This window comes from Globicephala melas, chromosome 12, assembly GCF_963455315.2.
Source record: "Globicephala melas chromosome 12, mGloMel1.2, whole genome shotgun sequence".
Taxonomy (NCBI): Eukaryota; Metazoa; Chordata; class Mammalia; order Artiodactyla; family Delphinidae; genus Globicephala; species Globicephala melas.
In genome coordinates, this window is record NC_083325.1 from 75,049,200 (window position 1) to 75,064,112 (window position 14,913).

A 14,913-nucleotide genomic window follows, 5' to 3' on the forward strand; every position below is an offset into this window, starting at 1 on the left:
AAGGGGGGCAGCAATCTGCTGAGCCGGCTCCACCTGCCCATGCAGTAAAGACTAGGAGAATGACAGTCCACTTAAAGGGTTCACTCTTCCACCCAAGTTGTGTCTCCACCGTCTTGCTTCGGGGAGAGGGTAAGGGTGAAACCTAAAGGCCTGGATTACTGTCCGGCTCTTGTGGGTGCCAGCACCACGAAAGCGAAGTGCGAGGAGTACACCGAGGTCGGGGGCGCTGATACCCGCACAGGCAGCTGGGGGAGAACAATGAGCTACGGGTCAGGAAGCCGAGGGTAAACGAGTTCTGAAGACTAGGCCCCACGCGGGAAGACAGAGACGTAAGCCGACTTCGGAAACACCACGCCTGCGCCTCCAGACCCCGGAGCGCGCTGCCGAGCCCGGTGCGAACTCCCGCCTGGCGCCCCTGCCGAGCGCAGAACCGGCAGCTAGCCCGAAAGGTGAGGGCGGGGGAGCACACGCGGGAGGGAAGGCCGAAACGCGCGAGCGCAGAAAGCGTGCGCACGCGCAGAACTCCCGCCGGCCGGCGCCCGGAGCGCGGGAGAAGCGTCGGAAGCCACTGAGAGGAGCGGCACCTCGGTGAGTGCTCCCCTCCCTTATTTCCCGGAGTGCCTTGCGCGCGCCCGGTGGCCTGGGGGGAGGGGAGGGGAGGCGGCGGTGGCAGCCATGTTGTTGTGAGTCTCTGTGTCTCACCCTCGGTACTTCGGTGGTTCGGAGGAGGAGGGGGAGGAGAAGGAGGAGGTGGGGTGGGGGGGAGGGAGGTAGGTGGAGAAAGAAGATATTGCCACCACCGAAGGCGGAGGAGGAGAGGACGGCCAAGAGCGACGCCGCCGTGTGCCCAACGGTCGGTGTCCCCGGCTGAGGCAGCGCGGCCGCAGCAGCCCCGTAAGTCAGTCGCGCTTGCACCCTCTCCCCGTGCTCTGGCGCCGTGGGGTTGGCTCCCCGGGCTTTGTGTGGCGGCCTTGGCGGGGGCCGCCTGCCGGAGGGAGGGTGGATGGGGCCTGCGGGCTGCCCGGGACGGCTGCGGCCTTGGGCCCGCTCGCACAATGCCGGGGGAGGGGTGCCGGAAGGGGGGGTGTGGGCCCGGCGGGGGGTGCTCTCGGCTTTCCCGCTTCCTTTCCTCCCCGCGCCTCAGCCTCGCGGCGCTGGGTGGCCCACCCGGCTCTTCCTTTGGTTTCGGCGCGCTCGGGGTTAGAGACCGAGCTGTCCGCCCGCTCGCCCAGCCCTTGGGCCGGGAATGGGGGGGAGAGGCCGGGTGGATCCCGAGAAGCGTGCGAGTTGGAAGTGGGCGAAGAGGAAGGCGTGGGCTTATGAAAACAAGTGTGGGAATTCTCGAGGGCCCGAGTGTGTGCAGGAAAAGCTTCCGGTAGACAGGTGTGGGTTTGAAAGAAAAGGCGACTTGGGTTCGGTGTGTTAGGAATGTTGTGTTTTTGTTATCGGAACAGATTTCGATACTTAGGGAAATGTGTACATTAAAACCAAAGAAGAGATTAGGGACTTAAAACATTTTAGCAGTCGTTTTGTATCTGAACTGGGCCAAATTTGGGGAAGACAAATTGTTAAAAGTTGTATGCCCAAACACGCGTGTAAAAGTTACTGTTACTTATGAGAACATAGCTAGGGGAAAACCGATTTTTCTTAGCTTTTCATTGTAACACATATTTAAACATTTGGGTAGGATGGGAATTGCGGACGTATTAGGTGTAATAAGACAATCATGTTAAAATCTGGACTTTAGTACTTTGTGAGATTTTAACTTAAGAAAACTGGTGACAGATTTTTTGGGGTGAAGTTTTTTGAGGAAAGCTTTATTAGATAAAGGCTTTTAAATGCTTGAGAGAAATGTAATACTTGTAAAGGTATTGTATACCAAGAAAATTTTAATAAAGGGTGTTACCTAAGGATTTTAAAAGCTTGTTTACTGCTTGGATTCATGTTTAATAGGTGACTCTTCACCATGTGACCTGGAGCATTGGAGGATGATTTAAGGATTTCTGGCTAGGAATCCGGTTAAAAACACAAAGATAAATAGTTTTAATTGGATACGTTTCTGTTCTTAGTTTTTTAATATCCTTTTAAAAAATGATTTGCTTTATCTGCACAGTCCTAAATAGTTGCTGGCATTTCCCTTATTTCAAGAATGTCTTTAAAAGTCCAATTTTTGGTGAAATTCAGTTATTTTAGAATTGTCTTTCGGTGTCCTTGAGGGCGGTTTTTGTATGAAGTAAGCTGTATTTTTTTAAAAATTAAAGTTATATTTCAGAATCCTAGTTCTTTTTTTTTTTAACATCTTTATTGGAGTATAATTGCTTTACAATGTTGTGTTACTTTCTGCTGTATAACAAAGTGAATCAGCTATACATATACATATATCGCCATATCTCCTCCCTCTTGCATCTCCCTCCCTCCCACCCTCCCTATCCCTCCCACCCTCCCTATCCCACCCCTCTAGGTGGTCACAAAGCACCGAGCTGATCTCCCTGTGCTATGCGGCTGCTTCCCACTAGCTAGCTATTTCACATTTGGTAGTGTATATATGTCCATGCCACGCTCTCACTTCTAAAGTTCAGTTTTTTGTAAAGTTCATTTTTGTTATTTGCACAGGTCTCTTATCTTCGAGTTAGATTTGCGATTAACAAGCTTAAACATCTTCAAACAGTTTAAACTGTTTAATTTTAACACATGGTTTTCTTAATTTGAGTCTGAAGTTCTTTGATGTTTTGATATTAGTAAGATTTCAGCTTTTTTAAAAGTAAGTTAATTACTGCCGTATTAAAGTTGGTGTTACAAGGTTGTCACTTTAAATAGGCCAGTTTTTCTTAGGCATTAGAAGTATATAAACCAAATAATGCAGTCTTAACACAGATACGAATATGAGGATTTTGTTTCTTAAACCTTCCATACTTGTCTATAAACATTTCTGGTGTTGAAAGATAATTTATTTTCTTGTGCAGGTACTTATCCTATTTACAGAAGTAATTATCAGAGATTTGGGCCAGGTGTGACATCCAAAACCAATCTTCTCAGTGACTAGACGGTCCCCTTTTTATAGATACTGATAGGATCTTCATAATTTTAAGTGGAGGTTGGTTCTATCTCCTGGACTCAAGTTCTTTGTAGTTTCTAATTTAACAACCTTTGAATTCGTTGCGTTTCTAAGATAGGAAAATATTCCGTATTTTCTCATGTTTTTAAGACTTGTGGATACATATTTTAGACATCTGAATGCTTGTACCACATATGGCTTCGTCTAGCTTGCATTCACAGTTTAAGGCCATTTTTACTGACAGGTGTGATTAAGATAATAATTGTACTTATAATAGTGTAAATTGGTTTGTGACATATTAGATTTTTTGCTGTTCTTAAGAAAGCATAAAAATAGTCTGACTTGCTCCCATTGTCCCACCTTCTCACTCTTCCCTTTGATGAGTTTGTAAGAAGGAACTGATCAAGTACGCTCAGCCCCTTTCCTCTTTCTCTTTGGGCGCCTGCCCCCTGCAGAAAGCACTTTGCTTTTTCTGGAGGCCACCAGGGATAGACTCTGTCCCTTTCTGGAGGAGGACCATGGTTGTCCGGTGCTACCTGTGACTGCGTTAGGATAATTGTGGGGTGTGGTGTTAGGAAGCCCTGTTCCTCTAGGTTTAGATTATGCTTTCCAGTGTAGCTTTTCAGTAATAAAGGAGCTATTTAGATTACCATCAGCCTAACTCCTAATGTCTTCACTCCTGAATTCTGATGTGGTGGGAAAAAGGTTTCTTCAAACCCTATCATTTAGAAGCTAACGTTTAAATAGTGATTTTTATATTTAGCAATATAGATAGAAGACATTTTTTAAAGTTGCTTTTGCAGTGGAAAAGTGAATTTACAGAGAAATATTATTTTCATGCTTTTCCAGTGATACATTGTATAGAATTATTGTATAGGTAGGTGCATGGCATATGCTTTTTCTTCTCAGATTTTCATGTAGCAGTATGCTTAGAGACATAAGCTTAGTAATATTTTTTCCCTAGTGACTTTTCCTTTCAGTAACTCAAAAGATCCAGCTTATTTATAAATGAGAAATTAAAGCTTGCCTAATTGAACACAAGTGTCAGCTTCCAAAGGGTCTTTTTTTTTTTGGCCATGCCGCGAGGCTTGCGGGGTCTTAGTTCCCCAACCAGGGATTGAATCCCGGCCCACAGCAGTGAAAGCGCTCAGTCCTAACCACTGGACCGCCAGGGAATTCCCACAGAGGGTCATTTTAATTCTTATTGAAATTGCAGAAGGTTTTGTTTCATTGACTTTTTAAATTTATTTTATTTTATCGTATTTATTTATTTATTTTTGGCTGCATTGGGTCTTCGTTGCTGTGCACAGGCTTTCTCTAGTTGCAGCGAGTGGGGGCTACTCTTCGTTGTGGTGCACATGCTTCTCATTGCAGTGGCTTCTCTTGTTGCGGAGCACGGGCTCTAGGCACGTAGTTGTGGCACACGGGCTTTAGAGCGCAGGCTCAGTAATTGTGGCGCAGGGCCTTAGTTGCTCCACGGCATGTGGGATCTTCCCAGACCAGGGATCGAACCCGTGTCCCCTGCATTGGCAGGCGGATTCTTAACCACTGCACCACCAGGGAAGTCCCTCATTGATTTTTCTTAAAATGAAAAGTTGTGTTTGGCCCTTGCCTGACTCATTTTTCTAAAGTGCATTAAAGAATTAAAAAGGGATAAGAACCTGCTGTATAAATAAATAAATAAAATTCAAAAATTCAAAAAAAAGAAGTTAAAAGGGATGATTATTCAAGCATGTTGGCAAAAAGATAGTTTCTTTAGTATATACCACCTCTGCAAATATAGCTTCTGTAATCCCATCCATTTTCAGTTTACATATCACAGATTTTCACTTCTTATTCTCTTACTATTCTCTTATGGAGCGAGAAAAGATTATAGAGTACTAGAAAACATCTAGATTGTGTACACCTTATATATATATTCCAGAATTTCACTGTAGCTACCAAATACAAAAAGGGGGAAGAAGTGTGAAGGGAGAAGGGGTAGTTAGGGTGTCAGAATACTTTGACTGCAAATGGTACAGCAAAAGAAGGCAGCCATTTTCACCTCCCTAGGGTGATATGTATATTTGGGCCATAAAAATCTCCAAAAATCTGCTTCCTGGAAGGGATTTGGTGAAATTGACTGTAAAGTGACATTACAAAACCACGTATTCGATACCTGCCTAGGAAAATAAAACCACCAGAATACATAAAAAATAGTATGGGGGGGGTTTAACTTTTTTCTTTTTTTCCTTTAGTCCCCCAGAAAAAAAGTTTGTAGAGAGACTAGTTTTAGAGAAATCTTTGTGGTTTCAGTTTTACTGGACATTTTATGTCAAGAGTAGCAAGTTCTAGATCTCAAGGTGGTAATCTCTGATTTTAGGCACTGTTTCTGAAAGAGATCAGCAGGAGATAGTCTTCACTAATGTATAAGATGGTTTTATTCATTCTCACGTTAAAAAAAGCTAAATAAATGGCAGAGGCAGGCTGACTCTAAGTACAGGTCTTTTGCTAAGCAGTCAAATGAGGCACATTGTTGGTAGAGAAAAATATGGACTATGGTATGACTTTGTTACATACCAACAAAGAATTGTATACAGGAAGGAGCTACTTGTGTCTTCCATTTTGGTGACCAGGTCATTTATTTAACATCTATGTAGTATTAGCACTTTTAGCATGATTTTATGCAAAACGTTGTACTTTATGTGGCAAAACCTGAGTCATTTGAAACCAATTTAACATAAACAGAATTAAGATTTGGAGTTTAGAGAAGGTGATAGCTCCAGGTTTTGCCTACAGATGTTTTCTTAGACCACCTTGCAGTTGAAATATAATTGATTGCTTTTCATCCAAAGGTGCCTTCATTTAATCTCTAAATTATTTGGCTCCTACACTGGCAAAAATAGGAGTATTCAAGGATCTTGCCAAAGATAAATTGTTAATTTTTATGGTAAGTCTGGTTGAGAAGATACTCATGGAGTATTACCTGACTTTCAGCCCATTTGTTACTCAGGGTATTCTAAGTTGTATCATTTCATCAAGCTAGACTACCAGAAACTTGCATTCATTTTTTGAGGTTTGCAGGCCTATCATGTGCCAGATTGTCCTTAGATGTTAGTGGTACAGTGATCCCTGTTCTTATAGTTTTACTGTAACTATAAGCTTATGTTTACAGTGGAGAGGAAGATGATTAAACTCACGTTTACACAGTGCAGTACACTAAGTGCCACTGGAGGTGGTGTTGCAAAAGTGCTCTGGACTTAGGTAGACACTGCAGGGGGTCAGGAAAAGCTTTCCAGAAGAGGTAAAGTTGACTATAAAAAGACTTAGAAAAGTTAATTTAGTCAAGAGATGGGTGAAGTAGTAGCATTTATCCAGAGGGTTTAGTATGTGTAGTGACCCAGATAGGGGAGAATGGCAGAGCTTAAAGTGGAGGTAAGGAGGAGAATTGAAAAGATTTGATTGGAGATACAGGTAGCAGCACACGAGATTAAAGGGCCTTTTTTTTTTTAATGTATTTATTTATTTGGTTGCGTTGGGTCTTCGTTGCTGTGCACCGGCTTTCTCTAGTTGCGGTGAGCAGGGGCTACTCTTCATTGCGGTGCGTGGGCTTCTCACTGTCGTGGCTTCTCTTGTTGAGGAGCACGGGCTCTAGGCACGAGGACTTCAGTAGTTGTGGCACGTGGGCTCAGTAGTTTTGGTGCACCGGCTTAGTTGCTTCGCGGCATGTGGGATCTTCCCAGACCAGGGATCAAACACGTGTCCCCTGCATTGGTAGGCGGATTCTTAACCACTGCGCCACCAGGGAAATCCAGGGCCTTTTTTAATTTGAATAATTCTGAAGAAGACTTTGGAGATCCAAGATTACATCTTGGGAAGATTCAGACTGTATTTTCCAGCAAACCTTAACATAATTACTGTGAATCGCTTTCCCTGGATTGTGTTAGAGGAGTTAGACACATGACTTTCCTTCAGGGATTGACTAAAAAAATGAGATTCTGAAACCTTGCATCTGCGAAGAGAGTTGTTGAGCATATTTTCTATTACAACTCTGTGTTCTCTATAATACCCCATATAAGAGATTTCTTTTAAAACTTAGTGTTAGAAATAAGGATGTCTCCAAGGAATTGGATAATGAAAATTTTTTGTAATGTGCTGTGTCACCCCCCCATCTTTGTGTCTTTCAGAAGTTAAAGTTCTTACTGTTTTTGTTATTTAGTATTTGCTTAGTTATTTTCCTAAGATTAGTTTTTGTTTTATTGTGTACATTTCCTATGAGTTACTTGGTGTGCCTTCTTCCAAAAATTTTTATTTAAATGAATATAGAGTAAATTTCATTTAGATTATACTCAAGACTATTTCTACCACAGACACTTTTTATGGCATATAACTTAGTACTCCCTGAAACTGACATGGATTTGTTTTCTCTTTTCAGACACTGCAGTCTAGGTGTTTGGTTTTTGGTTGTTTTCTAAGCAACAACTTAGAATTTTTTTTTTTAAACTTTTATGTCTTTAGGAAATTGGTTTGGTCATATCACTTTAAAGTTATTGGGAAACAGATCACCAATTCAAGGCTTGTTCTTGAATATTTGAGGAACTTTTTAAAAAATCACAATTCATATTCATCACCTAAAAAATTTCCTCATATTTGTTTAATTCAAAGATTTGTACAGCTAATATTTTTCTTAGACTATTTATTATGCCTATCATGAACTAAACATTTTAAAACCTTTTAACCGTCATAGGTTATGACTTTTCCTAGACAAAAGTTCAAGAAAGTTGAAATAGATAACTTGTTCATTTTTTTCTTGGAAATGACTAGAAATAGCTGCTTCTCAAAATAATCAGCTTTGTGTTAACATGCTTACAGAAAGTTACAATAATACTGGGTTAAAGTTAAGCAGATTTATTTATTTATGCATGCATGCATGTCGCACTGTGCTGCTTGTAGGATCTTAGTTCCTCAACCAGGGATGGAACCCAGGCCTTCAGCAGTGTAAGCGCAGAGTCATAACCACCGGACTGCCAGGAAATTCCCAGTTAAACAGTTTTAATTGTGGGACTTCTCAGAGCCTTTACTATGCTGTTATCACAGAGAATGAATTCCAGAATGACCATGTACTCAGCTTGCAAAAGAACAAGTGGGTGCTGGGGAGCAGCATATCTTAAATGTATTGGACGAGAAACCTCTTATTTTAAAGAACACTGTGCATTGGTGATTAAGGAACACACTTTGGAAAATTTTTGTCGGAAGAAAAAATCTTTTAAAAACTGCACTAAAGTCTGCTGCTTAAAGTGGTTTTTATTTTTTCCGGTTGTCTCAGACCATGAACTCAAATGATTTCCTTTAGTCCTCTGTTACAACCTAATTAACATTTCTTCAGTTATTTCTCCTTGGTGCCATACTGATTCTATTGATACTGTGTAACAATTGAAAATTACTAGGTAGCCATTCTAGACAAGTCTTCTGTTGTTGGGCATTCAGCCTAGTACTAAACTGAACTGAAAATAGCACAAGATTGCTTGTACTCTATTGACTGTGATAAAGCTTCTAAATTATAATGTGTTTAAACTGTATTAATATAGGACCTTTTTTAAAAAAACTTTCATTTGCTAATGTCAACAAGCCTTACAACACAGAAATATAAAAAGATAAAACCAACACCTACCCCCTCTCCTACCAAAGTTAGATGTTTATTTTTTTCATACTCCACACAAATATATACATTGCCCCTCTTTTGTTAAACAAAACTGGGATCAGGTTACACACCTTAGGCAACTTGGTGTTTTTATTTAATATCATGGATATTTTATTGTATTAGTACATATAACTTTAATAACTTGTAATACTTAGTGTATGGCTTTTTATTTTGCTAACGCATTTTTGTCGAGTTTAGGTTGTTCATTTTCTGTTTTTGAACCACTGCAGGCAGTGCTGCAGCAAATACCATTATTCAGTTCATCTTTTTATGCTATTGTTTATGTAAGTTAAATTACCAGAAGAGAAATTACTGTGTCAAAGGATTATATATTGAGTCTTAAACAGAAAAAAATATGTTCACTCATTATGATGAGTTAATATTCTAGAAAGGACTTATATTACAGTTTCACATATTATCTATTTTAGTCTGCACAATAACCTTATGAGGAAGCATTGTTATTCTCATCTGTAAATGGGGAAACAGAACCAGAGAGTTCAAGTGGTCTGAGTTCATTCAGCTAGTTAGAGGCAAACATGGTACCATATTCTAGATCTTTTGGTTCTGGTTTCTGTTTCTGTTACACCATGATGAATGACACAAAATTTTTTAATTGGAAAACCATTAGGGTGCTTGTGAATATATCCCTTAGCTGTAGGTGGTATGGTGTATGTAAGGCTTTCAATCCTATCTGCACGGGGAAGCACTGCCTGGAGAGCTTAAAAATGCTAATAAAAATCTGTGCCTTTCTCCCTGCCCAGACTAATTCAAATAAGTCTTAGATAGGTGGGATCTTAGTGTTAGTAGTTTTCAAACCTTCTGTCTAGATTCTGATGTACTGTGAGGATTTGAGAACCAGTGACCTTAAAATTGAGGTGCTAATATCCCTGAGGAGTACATGAAGTGTTTCCAAAATGTTAGCACGTTTAGTTTCCTGAGGATCAATTTACAGATCCTCACTATGTGTACTGAGAAGGGCACATCTTTGATCCATCTCAGATTTTAATGTGGTGTATTTTACCCCGGATAATTAACCTTCAGGGCACCAGACTTGGAGTTAGCTTCCTCTAGTGATTAATTTTATGTATTCACATTGCTGTGTGAAACTGGAGTATTTTGGCTTCCATTGGGATTTTCTGAATTCGGGTCAGTGATAGTCTTGAGTGGTAGGGAGTGATGGTAAATTGTTTTTAAACCAGCTCACCTCTTCTTTCCTAACTTTTTGTCAAAGAATACTTACAAAGAACAATACTATGAAATACTTTGAAAGCTAGAAATACGTAAATCATGTTTGTTATAGCATACTGTCAAATATATTGTGTTTAAATGTATGATTTGGTTGGCTCCATTGTTTTTTTTAAACACTTTGCAGAAATATATCAAAGAGTAAGGTAGAACTAACTTAGATTTAAAAAACTAAGTGCTGACCACAGTGTAATTCCTTTAAATAAGGTGATGATAGAATATTTAGATCTACAAATTGGATTTTGATTTTTTTTAAACTCAAAGTCTCATGAAGGTGTGGCTAGAGATAGTTACTATAGTAGGTATTGGGTATATGTGTAAATTCCTTTATATCATCTTAAAAACCCTTAAAAGTTTACAGATAAGGGGTGGGATTGAACCTGGGCCCATGGCAGTGAGAGCACTGAGTCCTAACCACTGGACCGCCAGGGAATTCCAGAGAATATTTTTAAGTGATGCTTAATTTATTGAAAAGATGTTTTTCTGTTATGTTTGTTGATAAGTCATGATAACCTCTCTTATGTATAGGTGTATGTATATTTGAGTTCTACCATATAAGACTATTGATTTCCAAGTTAACTTGTTTATAGTGATTTTTAACGTGTATATATTTTAAATATTTTAAAAATATAAGTAACAAATGGCAAATATTCAGAGTATAGAACTATAAAATGTAAAATAAAAATCATGCATACCCTTTTCCTGATGTGACCACTGTTAATGGTTGTGTCACTCTTTCTGATTGTTTTCTGTTTTACAAAAGTGGAATGATAGAAACACTGTTTTCACCTTGCCTTTTCACTTAGTATCCTAGAGTTTTTTCCATGTATGCGTAAATGTATCCATTTCATGCTTTTTAATGGGTGTATAGTTGATAATATTATCATTTTCCCTCTCTCCCTATTACAGTATTTAGTATCCTTCTTTTGGTCTCCTTCCTCATGACTGTTAACATTTCACAGAACACTGGCATAACCAGAAAGTGCAAAATTGTGGTTCATGTTTTTTCTATCATAATTCTGATTGAGAGAAGTTTTAAAGTCTGATGGATAAGATGATATTAATACATTGAAAAATATAAATTAAATGCCATGAGAATTGAGAAAAAGATGACTTGGAGGAGGTTTTAATGGAGAAAGTGGCATTTGAGCCAAACTTTAAGGGATTTGTAGGATCTGCACATGAAGAGATAAATGGCAAAGAGCTGTCCAGGGGACTGGAATAGTTTAGCAAAAGGAAGGTTGGGGAACAGAGTGATGGTTTATGCTTGGTTGGTATAGAAAAGAGCATGGAGCTTTTGAAGTCTTGATGGTGTTGAATCCTCTGCCATTTTAGTAGGTTTGTCTATTACGGTAGGGAAATTGACCACAATTTCCTTATTTGTAAAGTAGGTATACAATACCTACTTTGCTGAATTGTAATGAGAATTAAATATAATGTTCCTAGTATCATCTCTGGCATAAAATCAAGTGCTCAGTACATTCTCTTGTTCTCTTTGGGGGATGGTGTCTGATAGAAATTAGTGCAAGAAGGTTTATGCTCATTTGGAAATCAGTTTTGTTTTGTTTTTTTAAATTTCATATACTACTTGTCAAAAATATGGTTGAAATAATAAGTGATGTTAGGTTTAAACAACAGCTTGGACCATAAGTCAGTTAACTTTCTGGAGAGTAACCCACTTTATAAGTTGCAGTTTATAAATGTTTTGTTTAAAAGTGTGTGTGTGTGTGTGTGTGTGTGTGTGTGTGTGCGTGTGTGTGTGTGTGGTGGAGGGGGTGTCCAAATTGTACCTATCCTTCAGGGCCCAGCTTAAATACCACCTGCTTCACATGGCTGCTTGTCATATTGTTATTTTGTTAAACTTATGGAAATTTTCAAGCACAAGTAGAATAGTACAGTACACCCTTGGAGATCTATCATCCATATTCAACAGTGTGTGAAATCTTTATACCCATATTTTACTTTTTTGAATATTTCAAAGCAAATCCCAGACAGTAGCCAGTTTAAGCATAAATTCTCTTACTGATGAGAACTTATTAAAAAATGCAATCTTCTTGCTATTATCACAGCTAACAAAATTCCTTAATATCATCTAATACCCATTCTATATCTAGAATTCCCTGATTTTCTAAAAAGTTTTTTTATAGTTGGTTTGTTAGAATCAGGAGTCAAGCAAGGTTTATACAATGTATTTGACTTTTAAGTCTTTTAGTGTATATAATAGTTCTCCCTCTCCTCCTCTTTTAAAAATTTCATTGATAGTGAAATGAGGTGAATTTTTTCTTTTTTCCGTATTCTAGATTGGGCGATTGCTTCCTTGTGTTATCTATTGACTTTGCTCTCTCTCTCTCTCTCATATTTCTGATAAATCAGTATTTAGATCTAGCAGCTTTATTATTAGATTGATGTTTACTGGGGGGTTTTTTTAGGCAGTAATTCTTCATTGGTGGTACTGTTTTGTATTACATTATGTCATGAGGCATATAATGTCTGCTTGTTCCACTTTTAGGGTGATGGCATATTAAATTACATATAAGAACATTAATTTAGAAATACTGCTTTTGGGGGACTCACTTCATGATATATCTTGGACATTTCACATGTATCTTGGACGCATTAGAGCCACTTTGCATTATCTAATAATTATCTTCATTTCCATCTAAGTTATTTGACCTACTTCTCTCAGGTGATATGTAAAAGCATGAAAAACTAGCATTGATTGAGGTTGTTTTAGTGTGTAGATCTTCTCTCAACAGTATTTTGTTTTTCAAAGAAAAAAAAGAATTTCCATAAGCAGTATTTTATTTCTTAAACTAAACCAATTGAGAGAATGCCTTGTAATACAAGAGACTTTGTAAGGACTCAAATATATGGTGATTCGCCTTTGAGAGAATTCTAAGGGAAAAAAAAAACCTTGTCTTATATTTGCATTAAGTAAGTATATATTTACCCTATTTAATCTCCTTGAGAAATATGATATCTGAGATTGATCTCAAAGAGCTAAAGTATTCTTGCACATAAATATTTGGTTAACTTTTATTTAATGTCTTAATGCCGGTGCTGAAACAATCTTAATTTCTAATCTTAGTTAGAAGATTTGAGCTAGAGTCTTTGAAGATTTCTGGTTTCTGGGAGTCTGTATATTGATAACACATTTTTTTTGCCAAGTTTTATTCAAAATGTAAAATTTGACTTTTCCTTAATATAGTCAAGTCAGTTATATAGTACTGTTCTTAATGCTGGTAAAACAAGTATGTAATTCCCCCATGAAGTACGTGGACAAATGAGTAGCAAATATCAAAAAAATATTTATGGTTCCTGGCTTAGTTACCACCTGAGTGACTTGTCCAACACCACTAGAAAAGTGTGTGATTCAATTTGTACCCCCAGATAAATAACAGATTACTAGGTGTTGATGGTGGTTCCTAGAGACTTCTAATATTAAGTCTGTGAAGGCTAATGGTCTGCCAGAAATACTTACACCTGGATTTACGTTTACCTTTGTCATATGGATAAGAAAAGGTATTGCTAAACAAATGAATTTTGTTGGAAAATTTGCATAAGTGATTTACTATGCTGAAGAGACTAAGGTATTCTTAAGGACTTTAGTACCTGTTTTCAATGGATACCACTAATGCTCAATGATTATGTTCACTAAAAACAGTCCAAAGAGTATGACTACTAAGAATATTTTATAAGCAGCTTAAGTTACTCTTTGTGTGTATTGACTTATGTGAATCAATTAAGTTTTCATGTAATTTTTAAAAAAATATTTATTTATTAGGGTGCGCCAGGTCTTTGTTGCTGCATGTGGGATCTTTTAGCTGGGACATACAGGCTTCTTAGTTGCAGCATGCAGACTCTTCAGTTGTGGCACGCTTGAGGGATCTAGTTCCTGGACCAAGGATTGAACCCAGGCCCCCTGCATTGGGAGCATGGAGTCTTACCCAGTGGACCACCAGGGAAGTCCCAGTTTTCATGTAATTTTGTTGTTTTTGTAATGAATGCATGAGGTAGCAGCAGCCTCTAGGTATTAGAGGACCAGTTTGGAGAAGTAGCGCCAATGGGAAGTTGCACTCATTTTATGTTTGGTAAATGTTTTCAGTTGTACAAAAAGTCTGAGGAAAAGTCTTGTTTATGTCTCTATAAAATGAGCATTGTGTATTCATATATATGAAGGCATTTATAAACAGTCACTATCCAAATATTAGATGATTTCATGATCTGAATTTACATTTCATAAAATATAGAACGATTTTTTTCATTCAGTATATATTGAGCATTTTGCTGGCTAAGACACAGTTCCTAGCCCCTTTAACTCCAGAGTTTAATTACTACTATGGCTTTAAAATAGAACTAATTATAAAACTATAAAAATGTAATTGGTGTTATATGCTGGTGCTTTAATACCATTTATTGTAGCTTTAAATGGTTTTTGCCCCCCAACCTATTTTTTATGGTAGGCATATGGTAAGGAATTGGATCAGATGTTACCTAAGAAAATAATGCATATTCTTGGTTCATTACACCAACTATTTGTAAACCTTTTGGCTTACGCATTAGTAAATATGAAAACCCACAAAACTTAACCAAGTTGTTATTTGAAGTACTTGATCTGTTTTTCTCACATAATTAGTAATGTTGTCTACAGAAAAATTAACTAATACTGTTAAATTTTAGAACTTAATAAGACACTCTTCTTTTGCTAAGAAACATCATAACCTCAAAAACTATTAACTTTTGTTTGTTTGTTTGTTTGTTTGCGGTACGCGGGCCTCTCACTGTTGTGGCCTCTCCCGTTGCGGACGCGCACGCTCAGCGGCCATGGCTCACGGGCCCAGCCGCTCCGCGGCATGTGGGATATTCCCGGACTGGTGCACGAACCCATGTTCCCTGCATCAGCAGGCGGACTCTCAACCACTGCGCCACCAGG

The 14,913-nt window shown here is 38.6% G+C and overlaps 1 protein-coding gene across 5 annotated transcripts in view; it reads left to right on the forward strand.

Annotated features, from left to right (window-relative positions):
- Window positions 1-759: 759 nt before the first annotated feature.
- Window positions 760-14,913, forward strand: part of PUM2 (pumilio RNA binding family member 2) — a 92,060-nt gene continuing 77,906 nt past the window's right edge. For 4 of the 5 annotated variants that reach the window (XM_030858324.2, XM_030858325.2, XM_030858329.2 and 1 more), the window contains exon 1: window positions 760-894. The gene's annotated coding sequence lies outside the window, so the exon portion shown is untranslated. The remainder of the gene's footprint in view (window positions 895-14,913) is intronic. The other variant, XM_060309163.1, reaches the window with a different exon arrangement.